This window comes from Gavialis gangeticus, unplaced genomic scaffold (genome assembly GCF_001723915.1).
Source record: "Gavialis gangeticus isolate Ggan-Ray unplaced genomic scaffold, GavGan_comp1, whole genome shotgun sequence".
Classification (NCBI taxonomy): domain Eukaryota; kingdom Metazoa; phylum Chordata; order Crocodylia; family Gavialidae; genus Gavialis; species Gavialis gangeticus.
The window spans coordinates 135,653,513-135,674,006 of NW_017729022.1; the positions used below are offsets into that span (position 1 = coordinate 135,653,513).

At 43.5% G+C, this 20,494-nt stretch overlaps 1 protein-coding gene across 4 annotated transcripts in view; it reads left to right on the forward strand.

Moving 5' to 3' along the window:
* Positions 1 to 20,494, forward strand: part of PLCB4 (phospholipase C beta 4) — a 448,565-nt gene that overhangs the window by 48,622 nt on the left and 379,449 nt on the right. For all 4 annotated transcript variants that reach the window (XM_019516221.1, XM_019516223.1, XM_019516224.1 and 1 more), the window contains exon 2: positions 5,515 to 5,573. The gene's annotated coding sequence lies outside the window, so the exon portion shown is untranslated. The remainder of the gene's footprint in view (positions 1 to 5,514; positions 5,574 to 20,494) is intronic.

The following is a 20,494-nucleotide window of genomic DNA, read 5'->3' on the forward strand; positions in this document are numbered from 1 at the left end:
GCAGGCCCCAGGACCGAGCCCTGGGGGACTCCGCTACCCACCTCCCCCCAGGTCGAGTATGACCCATCCACCACCACCCTCTGAGTGCGACCCCTCAGCCAATCTGCAATCCATCTGACTGTGTAGGCATCTATGCCACAGTCGCCTAGTTTTTTAACTAGGATGGGGTGAGAGACGGTGTCAAAGGCCGTCTGCAAGCTACTTGCAGATGTTAAAAAAACCCCAACAAAACCCCCTCCACACTTTACCAGAAGCAGCAGTGCATTACTTCAACCCAGCTCTGTACTGTCTGTAAAGATTGGGCACTTCAGCAGAGCTTTTTGGTGCTTTTAGCTAAAGCTGATTCAATCAGCTATTAGATAAAAATGCCAACAAAGCCCTACTAAAGCACCCAATCTTTACAGATGCTGCAGAGGCAGGTTGAAGTAACACAATGTTTCTTCTGGGCATACATGGGGCTTGGCACGGGAATGCTCCGCGTTTAAATTAAAGTGCCTTTTTTTCCCTCACCAAAGTATTTGCCCTATCCTTGTCATCACCTTTTCTCATGCTGTATTACCTTTTCTTCAGCATCCATTGGGATCCTTAGCACTGATTTCTCTCTCTCTTATTTGAAGGCCCAATTTCTCCAAATCCCTCCAATTTCCCACTCACATTATAGTACTTTTCAGTCTATTTAGTTCAGCCCCTGTTGCCTCTCCATACTTTGATGTATGCTTTAGTACCCTTTCCATTGAAAGTAAGTCTCTACCTACTACATGTATATCATCCATGTATAGTACGCGTTTTACCTCTCTCCCACCCAGTATCTTTACTTTGCTTATGACATTGTCGTCTTCTCCTTTCTGCTAATGGTTCTATGCTGCACACAAATAGTAGTGGTGGCAGGATGTAACCTTGTCGCACCCCATATGGATTTTAAAAACTCTGTTTCGATGCCCATTAATTTGGACTTGACTCTCCACTTTTCTGTACAGTTACCTTAAGCGACATACAGATTTATTTCTCTCTCTCAGCTTTTTTGTTCTTTTTCCCATGGTTCTTCAACCTTCCTTCCTGAAGAATTCTCCCATCCTCTTCTTCACCATCATCCACCATTCTTTGGTACTCTTAAAATATTACTCCCGTGTTTTCCACCCCTTGTACCGTCTCCTGTACACTTGACATATCTCCTCATGTTACTGCAGTCTCGCATTTAACTTCCACACTCCCCTTCCTCTTATGGGGCTCTTACCAAGAATTGATTTTTCCTTCAGCATCCAGTGATCACTAAGGCTGCTTGCAGATGTTAAAAAAACAAACCAAAATGGCACTTTACTTTAAACTCCACGCACTCTCGCGCTGAGCCCAGTATATGACTAGAAGAGGCAGCGTGTTAGTTGGACCTGGCTCACCCAACATCTGTAGAGATAGGGTGTTTTAGTAGGGCTTTTTTGGCATTTTTATGTAATAGCTGATTGAATCAGCTTTAGAGAAAAGCACCAAAAAGCCCCACTGAAGTGCCCAATCTATACAGATGCTGTGGAGTCGGATTGAATTAATGTACTGCTTCATCCTATAAAACACGCTTTTTTTCCCTTTTTCTTTATATTTTTTTTGAGATCTGCAAGCAGCATAAATACAATAATTATGTTTTTTTCTTCCTTATCTCTATTTCTTTTGATATAAGCATAAGGTCAGTTCTTGATTGTTTCTTTCCATTGGGGTCTGTTCTAGTGAAGACTGTCTCCCCTGCCCACATATCTCTTAGTGACTCTTCTTTTATTATATTTGTTAACAATCTGGATGAACTGTGTAAAGTTCCACCTCTTCCTCCCCCTGTTCTGTCATCAGCTTCTATTATGCAACTGAAGTACCCTGCTTTATCTGCAGTTTCTCTCTGACCATATAAAATGCTAGCTCTCTAAGCAAAGTCTTCCTCCCCTCCTGCTTTGTTGGTGCATATAAGTTGAACACTTCTAATTATGCTTCCTTGACTGATGGTATCATTTGCTCCAGTCTGCCACTCATAATGTCTTCCACTTGCTTTGGTTTCACCTCCGTATTCTTGAATTGTATTGCCACTCCAGCCATTTTGTTTTCATTTGTCACTGACCATCAGGACACTCCCCATCTTCATCATTTCTTAAAGCGCTTATAATCCTATTTCCCCAGTATCCCACATTCTTGTAGACAGATTATTTCATCCTTTACTAGTTTTAACATTGATCTGATCTGTTCCCATCTTTTCCTTGTTAATATGTTCTTGATATTAATAGACGCTGTAACCAGTGCCATTGCGCTTGTTCAAAAAGTGTACACCTGGCCCTTTAAGGTTCACTAGTGCAGCTGCCCACCAGGGATGACTCCTTCACCTAACCCACTCTCATACCTGTGACTTTTGCTAGCTGCCTGACTATCTTTGCATTCAGGTAGGCTTCTACTTTCCTGCTTCCCACCTCCAGCTCACCACTTTGGGCTGGAGCCCAGGGTAGTTAATGGCAGGAAGAGGCCCTCTGGCTCTGACTCCAATGCATTCCCCTCATTTTCAGGTATCTCTTTTCCTGATTTTTTTCTTCTCTGTTTTCTTCCTTTTCCCTACCCGATTCCTGGGCTCTTTTATTTGTTCCACTTCCATTTATTCTGCTTGTTTGATATAATTTCTGTCTGGGCGCTCTCCCACTCCTCTGCCCTCTTCTTCTTCTGTTTCTCCTTGAGCCACCTCAGTTACAGATACTACACTCCCTTCTTTCTCCTTTCCATTCTCCTGTGGGGTCATGCCCACCATTTCTACTTCACTGTCACCCATCTCTTCTCTCCTGCTATCATTTTCTGATTCACACTGCTCTGTAAGGGGTCTGACCTTGCTTGCTTAGGCTTTGGGACCCCTGAAGACTACGTGTCCCCCTGAGCTAGTGCATTTTAAGCACTTTGCAGCTCTGTGCTCTTTCCATTCACGTCTGTAACACACCATGAGGGGACAGTGTATGGACAGGTTCTTCTTGTTACATTTGCTGCATTGCTTTGGTTGTCCAAGGTATATTATAAAATCTTGGGGCCCCAGCTGGATCATAGATGGTAGGTGCTGCACTCGTTTGCTCCCAACACAACTTATGACCTCCATGACCTCACACAAATACCATATTTGTCCTGCACCTTCTCTACATGATTAGTCTTTGCACATACAATTCCATTCATCTTTCTATGTTTTCTGCCTGTAATAAATTTGTACATATTTTTACTACAATCATTCATTTCTTTGACTTTTCTCCTGCTATAAACTTTATCCCTCTTAATTCCTCCCTTCCACATTCTTCTGCATGTTTGTTCCAAAAATTTTCATGCCTTCTCTGTTCCAGTAAGTAAACTCCCAAGTCTTTGTATTTTGGAAAGCAGTCAGGCTGGTGAGATGCTCTGCCTGCACCTCCAGTATCTCAAGCAGTACCTTTTTTCTTAAGTCATACCTGTTCGTCATCAATCCTGTCTGCATTCTGTCACTAGTTGATATTTCTTTTATCCTTCGTCTCTGATCCTCCCTGACATCTCTCGGTGGATCTTCTGTGTCTTCCTGTTGTGCCATTCCCAGTGGGCTGGCAGTCCATTGTGCTCCTGCTGCTCTCTGCCTCTTGTCCAGTGTACCTTCTCCTGCTGTTCCCACTCTATCTTCCATTGTCCTCTGCTCCTGTGTTCCCCCTGCCCTTGTTCCACTCCGTGTCACTGTCTTTGCTGTTGCTTCTGTTGTGGTTGCTACTTCTGCTGTTGTTCCCATCTTCGTCATCTTTCTTTTCTGCTTATCCAACTTTGTCTGATCTCTTTTGTTTACAGACTTTTCTGCTCTTTATTTCACTTTCCTTTTCCTGGTTACTTGCCACCACTCCCATTGTTTCGAGCTTTGGGTTTCCCTCCTCCACTCTTTATATCATGGGCGACTGGTGTCACCTTAGTCAGAGGGGGTATTTGTCCCCCAGCCACCGGTTAGCAAGTGGGGGGGGGGCCCTGTGGCCAATCTTGCCAACTGGCAGGGGGGGAGGTCTCCCTGCGGCAAACCTCACTGACCAGGAAGTGCCGCTTCCAGAAGTGGCCATAGTGCTACATCTGGCACTCCCACTCCCTGGCTGGTGCTCGCAGGGGGGACATTGGTGCTCCCACCTGCCCCCGTTGCCTAAGTGGGGAGTGCGGCCAGTCAGGGGGTGCACCAGTGCTCTCAGGGGGTGCATGTGCACCCCCGTGTAACCCCTGTGCATCACCACTGCCTTGCATCTCAATACTTCATCAATCCCTGTCTCTGCCCTTAAGGCATTGATCAGGTTTTCAGCTGATCACTTGATCTTAGTTCAAGAGGCTGAGAAAATCTTGATGGAAACAGGTCCCAAGGCCCATCTAAATAATATACAGTGCCCATTGCACTCAGTCTCCCTAGTGCCAACTCTTTGTCAGCTCATGGTGAACCACTAAATTGAATATATTTTGACTTCCTCTTCACCTCCACAGATGAGCAGTACCGTTCTTTCCCATTTCCACTGATTCTTGTTTCTTCACCAGCCTAAATGTCTAGCAAACATCACCTAACTTCTGTGTAAATGAGAGGCTTTGCCATCCCCGTCTCTTTGCCTATTGCATGTGATTGGTGTGCTGACCTCCATGACATGGAGCTGGACAATCCTGTGTCTCATCTGCATATAAATTTTTGGAGGGTCCCAGGACTTGTTACAGGAACATCTGGTTCCAGTCATGAATTGGAGCCTAATTAGCACATGGATTCTTTGTGGGGGGGTATCTGGAGTGTACACACATACTGAGCAGTGCTGGGCTCTGGCGTCACCAGGGCTTGAAATGCTGTAGGCTGCTGGAGCTCAGCCTAATCAACTATGTGATAAATCATGAGCCTTTTGGCTTTGGACTAATATAGATATTTTGTACTATGTTTAAGTAGGTTCAAAAGTGTGCTTATGAAGTACCTGTGCTGAAACTTGCAGAAAGTCAATGTATTTTGGTCCCTTGTGTTTAAAATTTGCCCCTCACTTGGATGTGCTCAGGGAGGGAACGGAGCCCAAGCAGAGTCTTACAGTAAGCGGGGGGAAATGGGCTGCAGGCAGAAGAAGTTGGGGTGGCAGAGGTCAAGGGAGCCACCGGGCATTTGTCACCTATGCCCAGCCACTGTTTTCCCTGCTGTAGCAGTGGGAGGGGGACAGATTCAAGACAAACCTCCAATAATTAGCTTCTGTACCTGATGATAAATTATAGCAAATTTATAAATTTTCCATATATAGAATCTAATTATTGGGGGGTCATCTAAAATTCAGGGTTCTCTTTGATTTGAGTAAATATGGTAGTATCGGGGGGAAGGTCTGCTGTTTGAAGAACCTATTGCACTCATTTCAGATACATGTGGGAATGAATTTATCTTAAGTGAATGCTGTCTTTTTAAATATTAGGCACGTTGCTTTATTATATTGACAGCTTTAGGACATTTGAGCCAGTATTTTGTTGCTGAAAAATTTATTCTGTTTCTCCTTTTTTGGTTTTGTTTTTAAGGGAAAGAAGCTGTTTCTGCACCATGGAAACTTCTACTGTGTGACCTTTGGTTTGGAAAGGTAGCTGTCTTTTCTCTTCCTTCTGATTATTTTTTTCACATTTTTGACTGTGTTTGTAGGCTGTTGACTCCCAATTTAAAATGTCATTTAATATTGCTGTGCTGTGTTATTGATATGAGTGGAATGTAGATTTTAGTCCAGAGCAAAGAGTGGTTGTGTATGAAGAATAAGAGCCAGTAAAGATGGAGATTGTTAGCTTTTTTGGCCAAGTGACTGCAGCATTAGGCTACATTAAGCTATCTCTAGCACCCCTGGGAGCTGTAAAATGGGGTGGGGTATGATGTCTCAGCTGCCCCTAGAGTACCTACAGTGTTCCAGCCTGTGCTCTTTTCAGTTTTTAATGTTCGTATCTGTAGCAACCTAATATTTTTGGAGTGTATCAGACCCATCTTATTCCCAGGTATAATCCTGCCTACAGCATACATGGCGACATTTTATGAAGCAACCAGGTAGCCTTATCTAAGTGCCCAGGTGTCCATGTGAATCCTACCCTGATCTCAGATGTCAGTTTTTCAGGAAAACAGCATCACTCCATGTTTCTGACCACCAGACACTCTGGCTAAATACAGACAGTCAAAAAGACCCAAGGCTGAATCAGTTCAGTTGTTGCAGGTTAGTTTAAGCTGCAGAGATTAAACTGAGAAACAACTGGACAGACATTCACTTTTGATTCAGGAAATGCAGCCACATAACTGCAGTGGCTCAGGCCAGAAGCCAGGGGGTGCTAGAGAACAGTTCTCTGGCACATAGCCAGCATGGTCTGGGTGTTCACTTCCTCTTCGTGCTGCCCGCCTCTGGGATTTGCAGTCCAGAATCACAACTGAAGGACTCTGCAGGGTTGCTCATCACTTTCTCGTCCTGCTTCCAGGTGCTTCTGGGATTTGTAGTCCGCAGTTGCAGCCAGCAGTAAGTTTTTAGCTGGGCAGAGCAGCTCTACTTCAGATGGAGAAGGGAAGTTTAACCCTCCTCCCTGGCCCCAGACCCAAGCTGGGGTTTGCTGGGGAGGGGGGCAGTCCCTGCTTCCCTCTTCTCCCACCCCTTCTCTGTTGGAGCAGACAGCACAACCCAGCCTAGGGCTGCAAAGCATGCTGGGGGATTGTGATTTCACTTGGACTAGGAATATCTGTCAGCTTCCCTGTGTAGAGAATCTCACCTGTACTAGAAGATGCTGTGCCCCACCAGCAGCCATACAAGTACCCATCATCCTGTTGGTTGTATGTCATCTAGAAACCATAGAGTGTCAGGGGCATGACTGGGGCATAGGCGATCAGGTGTTGACCCTAGTAGTGTTCAGTCCACGGGATTGGTCAATACTGGGGGTTGGTGCTGGGGGGTCAGGGAAGCAATGGTCCAGACTAGAGCCAAGGCAGCAGGAGCAGTCAGGTCAGGAGGCTGAGGTCTATAAGGGTCTGGGAAGTAGAGAGTCATCCTGGGTAGAACCACAGTCCAAGTGGGGTCAGGAACAGGAGACAGGGATCTAGACTGATGTGGCTAGCCAAGGGGGTCTGGAGCAGGCAGCTATAGCTGTACAGGCCCAGGACATGGGTAATTGCCAAACTACAAGCTAGGAGTCAGCTGTCAGAGAACAGGGGCCTGGAAGCAGAAGGGGTCAAGGAACCAATAAGGCCGTTTGGAAGCAGGAACGGGCAGGCAGGAACCAGGGTGAAATCAGGAAGTAGGACCCAGAAGACACAAGACACAGTGCAAACCAGCAGGACCAAGGAAATCAGAAACAGAGCCAGAAACTCAAGATTAGTTATCTGTCTTGCTGAGTACCCTGGTGGGCACTGAAAGAGCAGCTGCTTAAAAACAGACAGCCATGCCCAGCAGGCAGCTGGGGTCAGGTTGGGGTAGTTAGGCTGCTGATAATCAGGCCAACTCAGGTAACTGTGGCCAACTGGGGGCAATCTGGCTAGCATGCAGCCATGGTTTTTGACACAGATGGTTGGAGAGCAGGAAGTTGTACCTTTCTACTTCAGTATGGATACCTGACAAAGTGGAATCTTAGTTTAGGCTTTTGATTAAATGGGCACCTTCCAGCTCTCTGTGGCTTGCCAAACCTGTGTCTAATAGTCCCGGTGCAGATGGTGGAATTCCCTTCTAAGGATAACTCAGTTTGCTTGGTGCAAATGGACACCTTGATGTGTGTTTACAACAGTGCACATGCAAAGGATACCACCCCTGCTCCACATGCCAATAGAATGTACAACTTATTTGGTATAGAGAATGGTGAATAGTTTTGATGAAAGTGTGCATAGATATACATTTTATTGTTGTTGCCACATAAAAGTAAGTGTAATAGCACCATCCTGTAAAGCCCTGTTGGCATCTGATACCCAAGGTGTTTTCTTTGACTATCAAGGCTTCTTGCTCATAGTGGGAACTCTGCAGGAAGTCAACTCTAACATTTGCTTATATTCTTAAACAGGAAGGGGATGATTATATGCCTCCTTTCCACAAAGAAGCCCAGGGTGGTTTACCATAAAAGACAAAAAAATGATAGAAACAGTACATTTGGAAAACGTAAGATTGAAAGATGATAGGGTAAGGCTGTGGCTTCATTGTGCAGCCTTATCCTCAGCTTTTGTCATGGTAGGTACTGGAAAATAGAGTTCCTGCTTTGCTGGTTTCTTTTCCTTTTTGGTGTCCAGTCTAGCGTTGTGCTGTGCCAGGAGGATTACGAGGACTTTTGCACTCTGACCAATGTTCTGCCACTGTCGCTTTGTTTATTTTAAAATTCTTAAAATGTTTCCATAATGATTCGCTTCTGGATGCATGTATGGTTTGCTAAAACAATTAAAAAACAGTTAACCTATGTCAGCCAAAAACAGGTATTTCAGAAAGCAGAAAATATTGTAAATACCCACTGCCCTTCCTTACAGCACAAGTTTGAGAAAAAAGAGATGCGGTCAAATTCTTAATAGGTGTAAGTGATCTGACATTTCAGGACAGAATTCAGTAGTGATGTAACTATTAGTTTAATTTATTCATTTGTCATCATTTGGTGTAAGAGGATGAAACAGTATAATTTGCACCAGTTTGCCATTGAGTGGATGTCCTAATGTGTAATACAGGGGTGTCAAACTCATCAGGCCTGGCAGGCTGCGTGAGTGGCATGGGGCTGGTCTGCAGACTAGATTGGGCCCATAGATCACCCCTATGTGCTGGATCCATATCTCTGATGCTTCTGGTGTAATATATAAATGCTTTCGGAGGAAAAGTCTGGATAATAGTGGGAGAAACAACTACGCTATGCTTTCTTTCTACCATGCTGCAAATTGCTTTTCTGTTATCCTTTCTTTCTCTGCCTAAACTATTCATTTTGGCACACAGTACAGTATTTTACTACCCATTTTTAACTCGTTTAGCCTAATTGGTTAAAGATGTCAGCTTTGTCACACCTGCATTTGATTGCTGACCGTCACACATGTACCCTGAAAATCATCAGACTCTGGAATCTTTTGGAACAAAGTAAAAGCAAGTTCCAGCATTTCTGGATTTACACTGAGTATAGCAGAGCAGAAATTCCTAATGGTACCTCTACCAAAATTCCTAATGGTACCTCTCAGGTAGATAAATCCAGAGGTTTGTGAGCAGTGCACTTTAGTAGATGTCAGCTATTTCAAAACTGCATGAGGGTAGATTTCCAGGTAGCTAACCTGCTTAAAATGTAGGGCATTAAAAATCACATGGCGGGTGAGGTACATTTTTTTTTTTTTACTCCATTGTGCTTTTCCCAGCTGTATCTTTTTTGGAAATTATGTTGGTCAGTATGTCTTTCAAAACAGAGCATTTAGATTTATTGCATAGAAAAAATCCTGACAGCACATTCTAGTAGGGAGAAAACAGTACATACATTTATATGTACCTTCACTGACATGCCTGCCGGTAGAGTGGAGGCCTTCAAACTTGTCTCTTTGCATTGTAAGGAAATCTAAATACCACGGGGAGCCATATCAATTCCTCTCCTGCCAAGCTCAGGGCAGGAAAAAGGGTGAGATGTTCCATTACTACAGAAGACTAGAATTCCTCCCACAGACCAACTGCAGATGCTTCCTCAGCCTGACAAAGGGTATTTGTACCTGAAAGCTTGCAAAGAATTTTCCCAACTATTTGAGTTTGTCTAATGAAAGATATTAGATTTATCAAAACAACCTTGTTTGCCTATGTCTTTAGAGCAACACGGCTACAACCTATACCTCTCTCACTAGTTACTTGTGGAGTCTAGAGAGTAAATAGCCAGACCATTCACCCTCCTTTGTGGCCTGGGCTGGGAATGTGGAACAAAGGGCAAGACCCGGAGGGAGGAGAAGGGGCCACCACAGGAGTTATTTCTGAGGTCTAACAGTTGTACAGTCCGTGAATATTGCAACTTCCTCAGTGTTGGAAGTTTTGCCTGTTGTTGGGTGCTAAAGCACCAGGAATCCCTTTGGTGTGTACAGCAGCTTTGGCTGGTTACCCTTTGACAGAGGAGGTAGGATAGAACTGGACAGACAGCAACTCAGAGACTTTTTGGGTAGGCACATCAGCATTTTTTTCCTACACTATTGTGGGGGAAGGTATTAAAAAAAGTCTTTAGGATGAGGCCCATGTTTTTGTGGACATTCTAGTTAGAACATACCTAACCCTACCATTAGTTACACCTGGGTACCCTCATTGACTTCACTCAGCACCACGCACTAAATGCTGCCTACTGATGTGGAACAAAACCCAAAAAACAACACTTCAAGCTCAGTGTGCCCCCACACCAAGTGCAGCTCATGGCCAGAGAGGCACTGTGTTAGTTGGACCCAGCTTGCCTAACATATGTATAGATCAGGTGCTTCAGCAGTGCGCTTTGGTGCTTTTATCTAAGCCTTAGATAAAAATGTCAAAAAGCCATACTGAAGCACCCGATTACAGACGCCGGGGAGCCAGGTTGAACTAATGTGTTTCCTCTTCCGGTAAAATGGTGCTTTTTGTTTTTCTCTTTGTCAGTTTTTTCTTTAATCAGTTAGGCTGTTAGCAGCTTAAGTGATTAAAGTTACGTTGCATGGGGTATTGATCAGGGCAGGAGTTGACCCAGTGAGGGTTTTTCAGGTGTGATTGAGGGCAGGATTTGGAGCAGGCAACTTAATTATACAACTTGTATATTTGTGGTCATGCATAAAAAGACATTTAGATTGACTCCCTGTTAAGGCTTTGCACCTGCAATTAATTGTGGATGCAAAATAGGCAGCTGACTGGAGGTTGCTCTAAGCCTGGGTCCTTAAAAGCATTCAAGCTCAACCAGGTATCTGTTGCCTACTCTCTTTGGGCAGTTTGAAGGAAGACATAACAAAGCTTATTGAGGGAGAAGCAGAAAAGCACTGCACAGAGTTTTTAAGCGATCTCTGCCATAAAAGTCCAGCCAAATCACTTTTCATTCAATGAGGGATGTGAAATGACATCTCAGCCATGCTGTAGCAGTGCTGAAGTATCATTGAGTGCAGTAATTGAGGGAAGAGATGGTTTCAAGCTCCCTGTACATGCTTGATATACCTAATAGCTTTAGATATTCCCTGTGCTTTCTGCTCCTTTCCTGTGCTTCAGATGTATTGTCAATGTCACAGTGTCCTTCAGTAGCTTAAAAGAGTAATGTTGTTGTCCGTAGCCTAGAAGTCATAGAAAAATGTTGGTTTTCAGGCTCCTCTCTTGAATCTGATATTTTATGTAAAGTAATACCTTTCACTGCTTTATTAAGCATGGAAAATATGTTTTATATGGAAGTCAGAGTAAGTCATACTTCTGGAAACTTGTAGAACAGTTGACTAGGAATGCAGAAATCTTCATGTGGTGGGCTTTTTCCTTCATTGACGTAAGTGCATATCACTGACTGACTTCAGTGGAGTCAACAGAGTTATACCAGTATGAAACCATTTAATTATGAGAACAAAGCCCCAGTGAGTCTCTTCCTCCCTTTAATCTTTTTGTTAGGATTGCAGACATAGTATGGATCAAATTCTATTCTCTTACACAAGTGTGGATATGAAGTAACTCTACTGGTATCAGTACAGTTACAAGTTCTGGTGCTGAGTTTTACTGGTACTACCCAAATCTAGAGTCGAATTCTGCTCCTAGATGTATGGTAACTTCTGCCACTTTGAAGACCTGAATCTGATAACAAAAATGACTCCTAGGAGTTCCAGTTTAGAGATCAGTGTATCCTCTACAAATTTGCTCAATTCATTATCGAAGATACCCTCATATTACTGAGACTTGTAACCGTAGCCTTAGTAATGATCTGTCTGATAGTATTAGAAACCTCTTACTGTCTTTAATAAGCACAGGTTGGTATCTTCCAACTACATAGTTGGTTCAATAAAGTAGATCACCAATAAACCCTTAGCTTAATAAGCACTGTTCCTGAGAACCTTTATCTTGCATTTCCCCCCTTTATTGGCGTTTTCTTGGTGGCATCTGTTATTTCAGTGATTCCTTCCACTGTTCTCCTTATCAGATCCATTGAATCCTGTACTCCTTTATGCTTGAAGTCACTCATGGTCTTTGTACATAGACTTAAGTCTTTAGGTCCAACAAGCCATTCTCTATTTTGAACAACATAAAGAACTTATTGAGGCAGGGCATATACTGTTGTTCCCTTCAGAAGAACAGATTTTCTTAAATCCATTTATTTTTACTACATTTCTAGGTCAAGAATGCTTAAAATATCTTCTTCCATTAAAACTTGGAGTCAACAGAATAGAATGAAAAATAGCAGGAAAGAAAAATAAACTAAAATTACTGTAACTAGATGAAACATTAGTTTCCAGGCCCTCCCCTGCTGCCCATACCCATATACTCTTCATACTTTCCTTCAAAGGAATGTTGTGCTTAATTGCAACAAAATCCAGTTTGATAGACTCATTGGAAATGGAAGGCATTGAAATAAGAAAGGGATACACGTGGAGGAAAGGAAGAGAAATTTAGGAGCGAGTAGGAGGAAAATCAGAGGCTTGATGTTTTTAGAGAGAGAAAGGACACTGACCGGAGAAGGAATAGAGCCACTGACCAGGGATTTGGAAAATGTGGTGGCAGATTTGTCTTTCAAATGAGGTAGAAGCCCAACAGATAATTCAATATGACTATTTTTGGAGACTGGCAAATGCCTGTCAGACAGTTTGTGCCTATCATAGGTAGAATTGAATACATGAAAATAATTCCAGGTTATAGACCATATTAATATTGTATTGAAACATTACAGTGTGCAGGCATCATGGTGCTCTCCTTATATAATCAGCTTTGTAGAAAAAGGAAGAAAAGGATTTTGCAGACTTGTTTACTAAGAATATCCAAAGTTGTCATAAATGTCAGTAAGAATGAGTTAATTAGTTGGAAGAGATAATTAATTTCATTCTTCATGGTTTAAGTCAATTTGTAATTATTAGAGAGTAGGATTATATCTAATGTGGTGGGCAAATTTATTTTTACCTGTTCATGGGATTCTTATACCTTTGTCTGAAAGAATTTACTTTGGTCACTTTTGAGACAGGATACCCAATTTAAAGGGAAGTAGAGTTTCCTCCAAGTTCCTATGTTCCTAGTATTTCAGTATGTTACTTGTAACAGCTAGGTGAGTTGTTTGGAGATGGTAGTCTGTGGTGTATTTTCTTTGTCTTTTTCCTCTTTTTTTTTCCTTCCCTTTTCTTGAAGTTGTTGATGTACTTTTGATTTTTCTCTTGGGTACATAATCAATACTCCCTTTAGTGGAAGAGCTATTTATCCATCTGAAAAAAAATAAAACTAAATAATCAGTTGTGGTGAGGGTCGGAGTGGGGCTGGGGCAGGGTCAGGTAATCCCCAGCTGGGGCAAGACAGGGTGCAGGATGGAGTTGGTGGCTCATCCAGGGAGCCCGGGGGGATGGGGAATCAGTCCTGCCGCTGCACACACCCCCAGGGGAGTTATGGGGGACACGTGTCCCTCGGATCTGTGTGCGGGGTGAGGGTGGGCTGCTGCTGAACACTCGTGGGCTGCACTGGGCTCTTCCCAGCAGCTGCTCTTGGGCTGGGGTGGGTGGCAATGGCACTGGGAGCAGGGCTATGGTGGTGGCTCTAGCCCCCCTCCCAGCACTGCCGTCACCCGACCTGAGTGCAGCCCACAGGGAAGAGCCCAGAGCAGCCCCCAAGTGCGAGCACACAGATGCAGCCCGCCCTCGTCCCGCACACAGATTTGGAGGCACATGCCCCCCATGCCTCCCCCAGGGGTGCATGCCATGGCGGAAGCTACCCCCCCATACCTCCTCCCCAGGTGAGCTGATGGCTCTTCCCTGTGCCCTGCCCCACCTTGAGGCAGCTCTTGCCCCTGCCCCAGCCCCAATCCCTCCCTCACTGTGGGGACCTTGATCTGCCTCCCCCCTGCCATTGACTTACTGGCCAGATGCTGCTTTCCAAGCTGCTGGGCCGCACTGTGGCTGCACGCATGCATGAAGCATTTATCAGCGACATTATCAGCCACATCAGCCAAAAAATGCTGATTGCTGATAATGTCAATTTTCCTTTTGTCAGTGCCCATACAATATGGACCAGTGTATCAGTGCACCTATAGGTATTTGACCAGTCAAATAAAGTTCAGTCAACTGACTTGTCAAATATCAGTCAAAAATTGTTAAAAAATTGCCAATGGGTCCAAATAATATACAGAAAAGGCGCAAATTTCCCATTAAGAAATGTGTCAAAAAATTTAAGAAATCATATTTCTATCAATAAAACAACAAAAATTTAGTTCTTTGTAAAATTCATATAATCTTTGACCAGTCAAAAAATATGCAGCCAGTTGACCAACTTGCCAACCATAAGAAAAACTGACCATACATTTAAAGAGAGAATAAAAAGACAAGTAAAGTTTCTTACTCCCTCCCCTGGCTACATCCCAGCCCTCCTGAGAGACCTGTCAGTATCACCAGAAGTCGGCCTTCCTGCTGATTTTGCCAGCCCTAGCTGCTGGGGCCTTGGATCCTTCTCCAGTCTGGGAAGAATCCAAAGAACGTTGGCCACCTTTCAGACAGCACTTATAATATCTCCAGGCCAGCTCCCTCCTTCAGTATTGTCCCGATTCTCCAGAAACGTCTCTCTCTGGGACGCCTGGCATTCCTCTGGCTGATGGGCCTTTTCTCTGATGCGTTCCCTATAGTGTCATTCTTCCCATTACAAGTAGATACTATTTTGAGTGTTTATGCTACTAGTGGCCTCTTGGGACTGGCAATTGTTCTTAAGCATTCATCCCTCATCTTTGTGGTTAAGCCATGTCTAAAATCATAAAGATATACATAGATAGCTTGACATAACCTATACAGAGATAAAAGCGGTATAAATGGATACAGCATAAAATTGGCTTTCCAAGACCACACACACTTTATCAGTGAAATAAACACAAGGGAATCGTGCATGATGCCCCATGAAACCCCCAGTGTTTTGGGGCAGTGGTATTATATAAAGACTGTAACCCCTATCATTAATGTATTTGATACTTATGCTGCAGCAGTGCCCAGAGACTCCAATAAAGATTGAGACCCTGTTCTCTAGAGAAAAACAGGCAAGCAAACAAAGCAAATGACATGGGTTGGCTACTGCCCTGAAGAATTTGCAATATAGGAAGACAAGGGGCACCTGATGGGACTGGCTGTAGGTGGGGTACACTACTGTTATATAAATGATGACCAGTGTTCTCAAGCCTCAGAGTAACCACCACAAAGTGGAATGACCATGTCTTATTGTTCTTACCCATATCAGACAGCACTGTGTATGTGGTTGTTAAACAATGCATGTATAAGAGATCCATCTTATACTGTGTAAGCACCAGGGTATAAGCATGATTCTAAGGTCAAACCTTGAACTGAGCCACCATGGAAACATTTTGAAGCAGAAAATATGTTTTCTATGTTTGGACCAGCATTGTTTGAAGCTTTTGTAACAGGAAGCTAGCTGCAAACTTGGGAGGCAGCTTGTATGTTTGAAGGGTGTAAGCGTCAGGGAGAGGAATAGATGCTTGGGTCTAATATTTCCCCTCTAGTGGGAGGGGAAATATTATATGAAAACTATACAGAGAGATGTAAAATAAAGGAAGAAAGAAAAAGAAAAACAGGCAAATGTGGGATATAAAAATCAGATATAGGAGAGGAAATAAAGCAAAAATGACAAAAGGGAAGCGGATTTGGGGGAAAAAGCCAAAGGTCATGCATGTCTTTGAGTTTGAATGAAATGTTCATTTCTGAGTCTCCTCTTCTCTCCTGGCACAACATGCTAGCACTTTACCATGGAGTCTGCAGGGTCATTTCCCCAGTGGGTATTTTTCTTTGAATTGGCTTGTATTCAGATGCCATGTAAGTAACAAAAGCAGTTTCAAGCTGATTGTTCTCCTGTGAGACCAGAAAGAAAACAACAGTACTAAGTTAATGCAAGAAACAAAGGTTTTATGTGGTGATGGCAGTGCTACTCCTGTTTCATCCCCCTCTTACCTCTCCTTCCCACCCCTCACTATTTCCCACCTGGCCAGAACCCAGAGCTACAGGAAATTTCACAAAAACGCCTTTCCTCAGTACAATTGCTGTCTGATATCTTAACATGTTACTAAACAACTTTATTCTAGACAAGTAGATTCTTATCTGAAACATAGTCCCAACTTTTTTGTACCTTGCTTGTTTCCAAAGGAAACCTTCTCTTTTTCAAGCAGTTCACATTTTCCCTCTTTCAGTGTCTGCTCCATTTAAAACAATACTTCCATTAAAAAGTGGGAATGTGTTTAGGTGGAGAGTCTATGCTGTTGACAGCTGTTTATCTAAATGCATCTTCCTCAATCACTGTACCTGGGGAAACCGGAATTTGAGAACAAGTATATGCTGCTCAGCATAGAAATTTCTCCTTCTAGGCAATGCAAATGCCCATGTGGCAAACTGAATTTGCATTCAAAGCTTTGCTTATAATTATTATAATTTCCTCTTTCTTTGAGTACAGCCTCTCAATCTGCTAAGTGTGAATTTTCCAAACAGGTTGTGTAAGCCAAAAAAAGTAGGAGATGAATCCCAAAAGAAACTGCTGCCAGCTCTTTGAAGCATGTATTGAGTTATTGGTTTGGAAACACAATGTACAAGTGTTTCTTTGCCAAGACTTGCTAGTTAGAGTCCATGAAGTGATGAGGTGGCTATCTAGTTACTTTGTGTTACATAAAGGCAAACTGTATAAAAATATGGAATGTTGTCTATCCCTTGAATACACAAATTCTGTTGATCAGCTGGGTTTATATTTATTATTATTAAACATTCTGATAAAGAGTAGGGGAGTGAATCTATTTACAGCAGAGGTTCCCAACCCCTGGGCTGCAGCCCGGTATCAAGCCACAAAGGGTTGGCTGCCGGACCGAAAGTCCGGAAGTGACCACAATACTGTGGACTGGCAGCCAACCCTTTTTTATGCCAAGTATAAAAATCGGTTGCCTGCTGGTCTGCAGTATGCCATTAACTTCCAATTTGAAGTATGCTGGTTCGCAGTTTGTCGGTCCGCAGTCACTTCCGGTTCATGGTCACTTCCAGTCCACGGTCTAAAAAGGTTGGGAACCACTGATTTTGTTCCACTGGCTGTGGAACAAAAATCTCTCTCCCTTGCTGGGTCAATAAATTTCTCACAGGCTATAAATGCCTCTTAGCTCTATACCTTGATTTCCCAGGGACAGCCTGGGTGCTGGTCAGTCCTTTTCTACAGCCATCCTGCTAAGGAGCTCCACTCCCTGCTGCCTGTAGGGCCAGACTGCCTGCCCTGGCTCAGGTTGTGGGCTTATATGCCTCAAAGGCCCACTCCCTTTCTGCCACCTGGCTCCCCAGCTGCATGCAGGAGTTTCTCCTTTTAGAGGCCAGCCTGTGCTTCTGCTGCCATAGCCCCACACAGCCAGCCTGGCCTACTGCATTCTTTTAAAGTAACAATAGCCCTCTGGCTCCCTGTTACAAGTAAATAACTGAATATTTTCAAAAGTTGATAAATACCACACTTTGGAAATAAGTATTATAAACAAAATGACATTTCCTGAACCAAGTTGGGATTTGCTGTATAATTTACAGATTAATCTCCTGATAGGTTGTCCAGCCAGCATTCTAAGATATGCAAAACGCTCTTCCAGGTATCTTAGATTTGGAAGAATTTGGCCACCTTTATGTATACAAATAAAATTGATACAATCATTTAAACAATGACTTATTATGTAAATGACTGAGTCAAATTAAACACTTTTTGTCAAAATAAAGGACTTCTTTGCTCACCTCAGTAATTGAGGTGCAGATGTTAAAAAACATACGTCCACCCTTTGTGCACGTAATGCCTGATGTTCACAATCAGTCTGACATCCCACATAGCACAGGACATAGAACTTCACTCAGCAATTCTTGCACTGAGCCCATAATTTCTAGTTGAGTTACAGCCTTTTAGAGAGAGACAGCATTTATTTACATGCTACAAATGATGGAGAATCTAGCACATTGCTAGGTAAGTTGTTCTATTAGTGGATAATCCTGACTTAAATTTTCAGGAGAGGTAGTTAGTCATGTTAGTCTGATGTCAGTCAGAAGGCAGGGCAGATGTGCACCTTTATAAACTACCTAAATAAGATGCATATATAGAGCACAAACTTTTGTGAGCCCAAGTTCACAAAAGCTTGTACTCTATGGATGTGTCTACATGTCACCCTATGGCATGCTATGGCGATGTAGTGATCATGTGGGTCTACATGTGATCACCAGCTATGTTCCTGGAGCAGCGTGCTCCCCAATATACCATGTTGCTACAGTGATTTAGTGGTAAAATTTAATTGCGTGTACGGTGCAGTAATCACCCATACTGCACCATGCTTTAGCACAGTGCTGTAGCAACGTTATGTACAGGTATTTAGTTAGTCTATAAAGGTCCATATCTACCCTGCCTTTTCAATAGCAGTGCCATATTAGTATTCATTGCATCTTTTTCTGTGTGAAAATCAGGTATGTGCTGGCTAATCACACGTCTTCCTCGTGTAGTTTTTGTAGGGTCCTAACCTTCTCTTGGATAAATAGATAAATTGAGTTTCTTAGACCCTTTCTCAGGAGGCATATTTTTGAGACTTTACATTGTATTTGTGGATTTTTCTGAATCCATTCCAATTTTGCAGAACCCTTTCTGAAGCTTGTTGTATAATCAGATTGCTTCTTAATCTCCTGTAGTATTTCACAATATCATAAGAAGTCCATAGAAGCACAGGAATTAGAAACAGTTTAGGGCACATATGGAAGTTTAGGACACAGAAGCGGGGTCTTAAGCAGTAGCCTAAGTAGGAATGAGTGAGGCTTCAGCCCCAAACTCCAGTTTAGAGGAGGCACTAGGATGGCAGCCCCAGGGAGCCTGTGCCAGAGCAACAGAAGCTGGTGTGTAGGAAGCCTGCAGCAGCAGGCAAGGGGTCTTTGAGTATTTGGGGTAATGTAACACTCTCCAGTGCTTGGCACCCTCCCTTCCCTACTAACCAGCATCTCTGCCCATGTGCAAAAATTGCTAGTTACATCATTGCTTTTGTAGCCATTTTTTTTATGGTATCAAAGCTGCTAAAATGCATCTAAGTACCTACTGGGATTTTCCAAAAGAGCCTAGACATCTAAGTAGCTTGCCTGATTCTTGATCTGATTTTTTTTTTTCATTTAGCCTCATTGAGTATTCTCTCCCTCTGGATCTTAATTAGGAAATTTTTTGCATAATCTTTTGGGAAAGATATTACACTAAGGCCATTTTATTCCACTTTGCAATCCAAAGCAGCTTTAAATTGGGAGCAGATCATATTTGCACCAGTTTTATGTAGCTAAGGTGATGCAAATTGGCTTTAGTGTAAACAGGAATCAGGCTCTAAGGATTTTTATTAAAAGCTATGATGTTCAAAGCACAGCAGATACTATAGCAGATAGCCTTCCAAAGTGAGGTAATGTACCTGCAGAGTGGGTAATCACTGAGGGTTGGCTTAAATCCTTCTCCTTCCTGGAGAAGTGGAGTTCTGTGCTGCAACAGGTGCTTTCTAAGAAAGAAAATACTTCCGGAAGGAGGATGCCAGCGGCTCACTTTTCCTTGCTTTGTCTTTCCTTCTTTGTACTACCCTTGGGCTGTGGGTGTAACCAGAGACGTTCTGCTCACCCTCTATGATATCTGGGGGTAAAAAGGTTAGTGCTGTGGAGGTGATTGTCCTTCATGAAATGAACTTGCCAGTAAAGGAATCCTCTCCAGATACATATTTAGAAAGACTCCCTTTTCAAGGATGTAAGGATCTTCCCATGGATGTGAGTTAAGGCAGTGCTCCTCAGCCCTTGGTACCTTATGTACCACCTGCAGATCGACGTGGCAAAAGCAAAACCAGAAGTTCCACCGTGGCACTTCCGGTTTTACCGCCAGGAGCCGTCCCACTTTTTCCTTACGGACCATGGCCCAGGGCAAAGCAGCCTGCGCGGGGCCCCCCTCCCCTGGCCCTGGCTGGGGAGTGGAAGCCGCGGAATACTGGATGCAGTGGGAGGGGCGGCAGCCAGAACTTCTGGCCCAAAAAGGCAAAGATGTCTCCAACCTACCGGGCAGGGGGGTGGGCCAAACTCAAAACGTGGCACCTGCGTACCCCCTGCCTGTGTCTTGTGTACCCCCAGGGGTACCTGTACCACGGGTTGAGAAACACTGGGTTAAGGCATTCAACCTAAGAATCAAATTTTACAAGTTAGGCTGTCCTCACCCTCCCATTGTATTGGTGGTTGTGCTGACAGGTGGCATAACTGCCCTCTGACATAATGGTGACCTCAGCAAAACATGCTGAAATTCAGCGTTACTCAGCTTGACTGCACTGGTCTTTGGCATTTCGTGGCTCATCCTCACAGATGATCTCTTTTTCTTTTTCTTTAAAAAAAAAAAAAAAAAAAAAAAAAAAC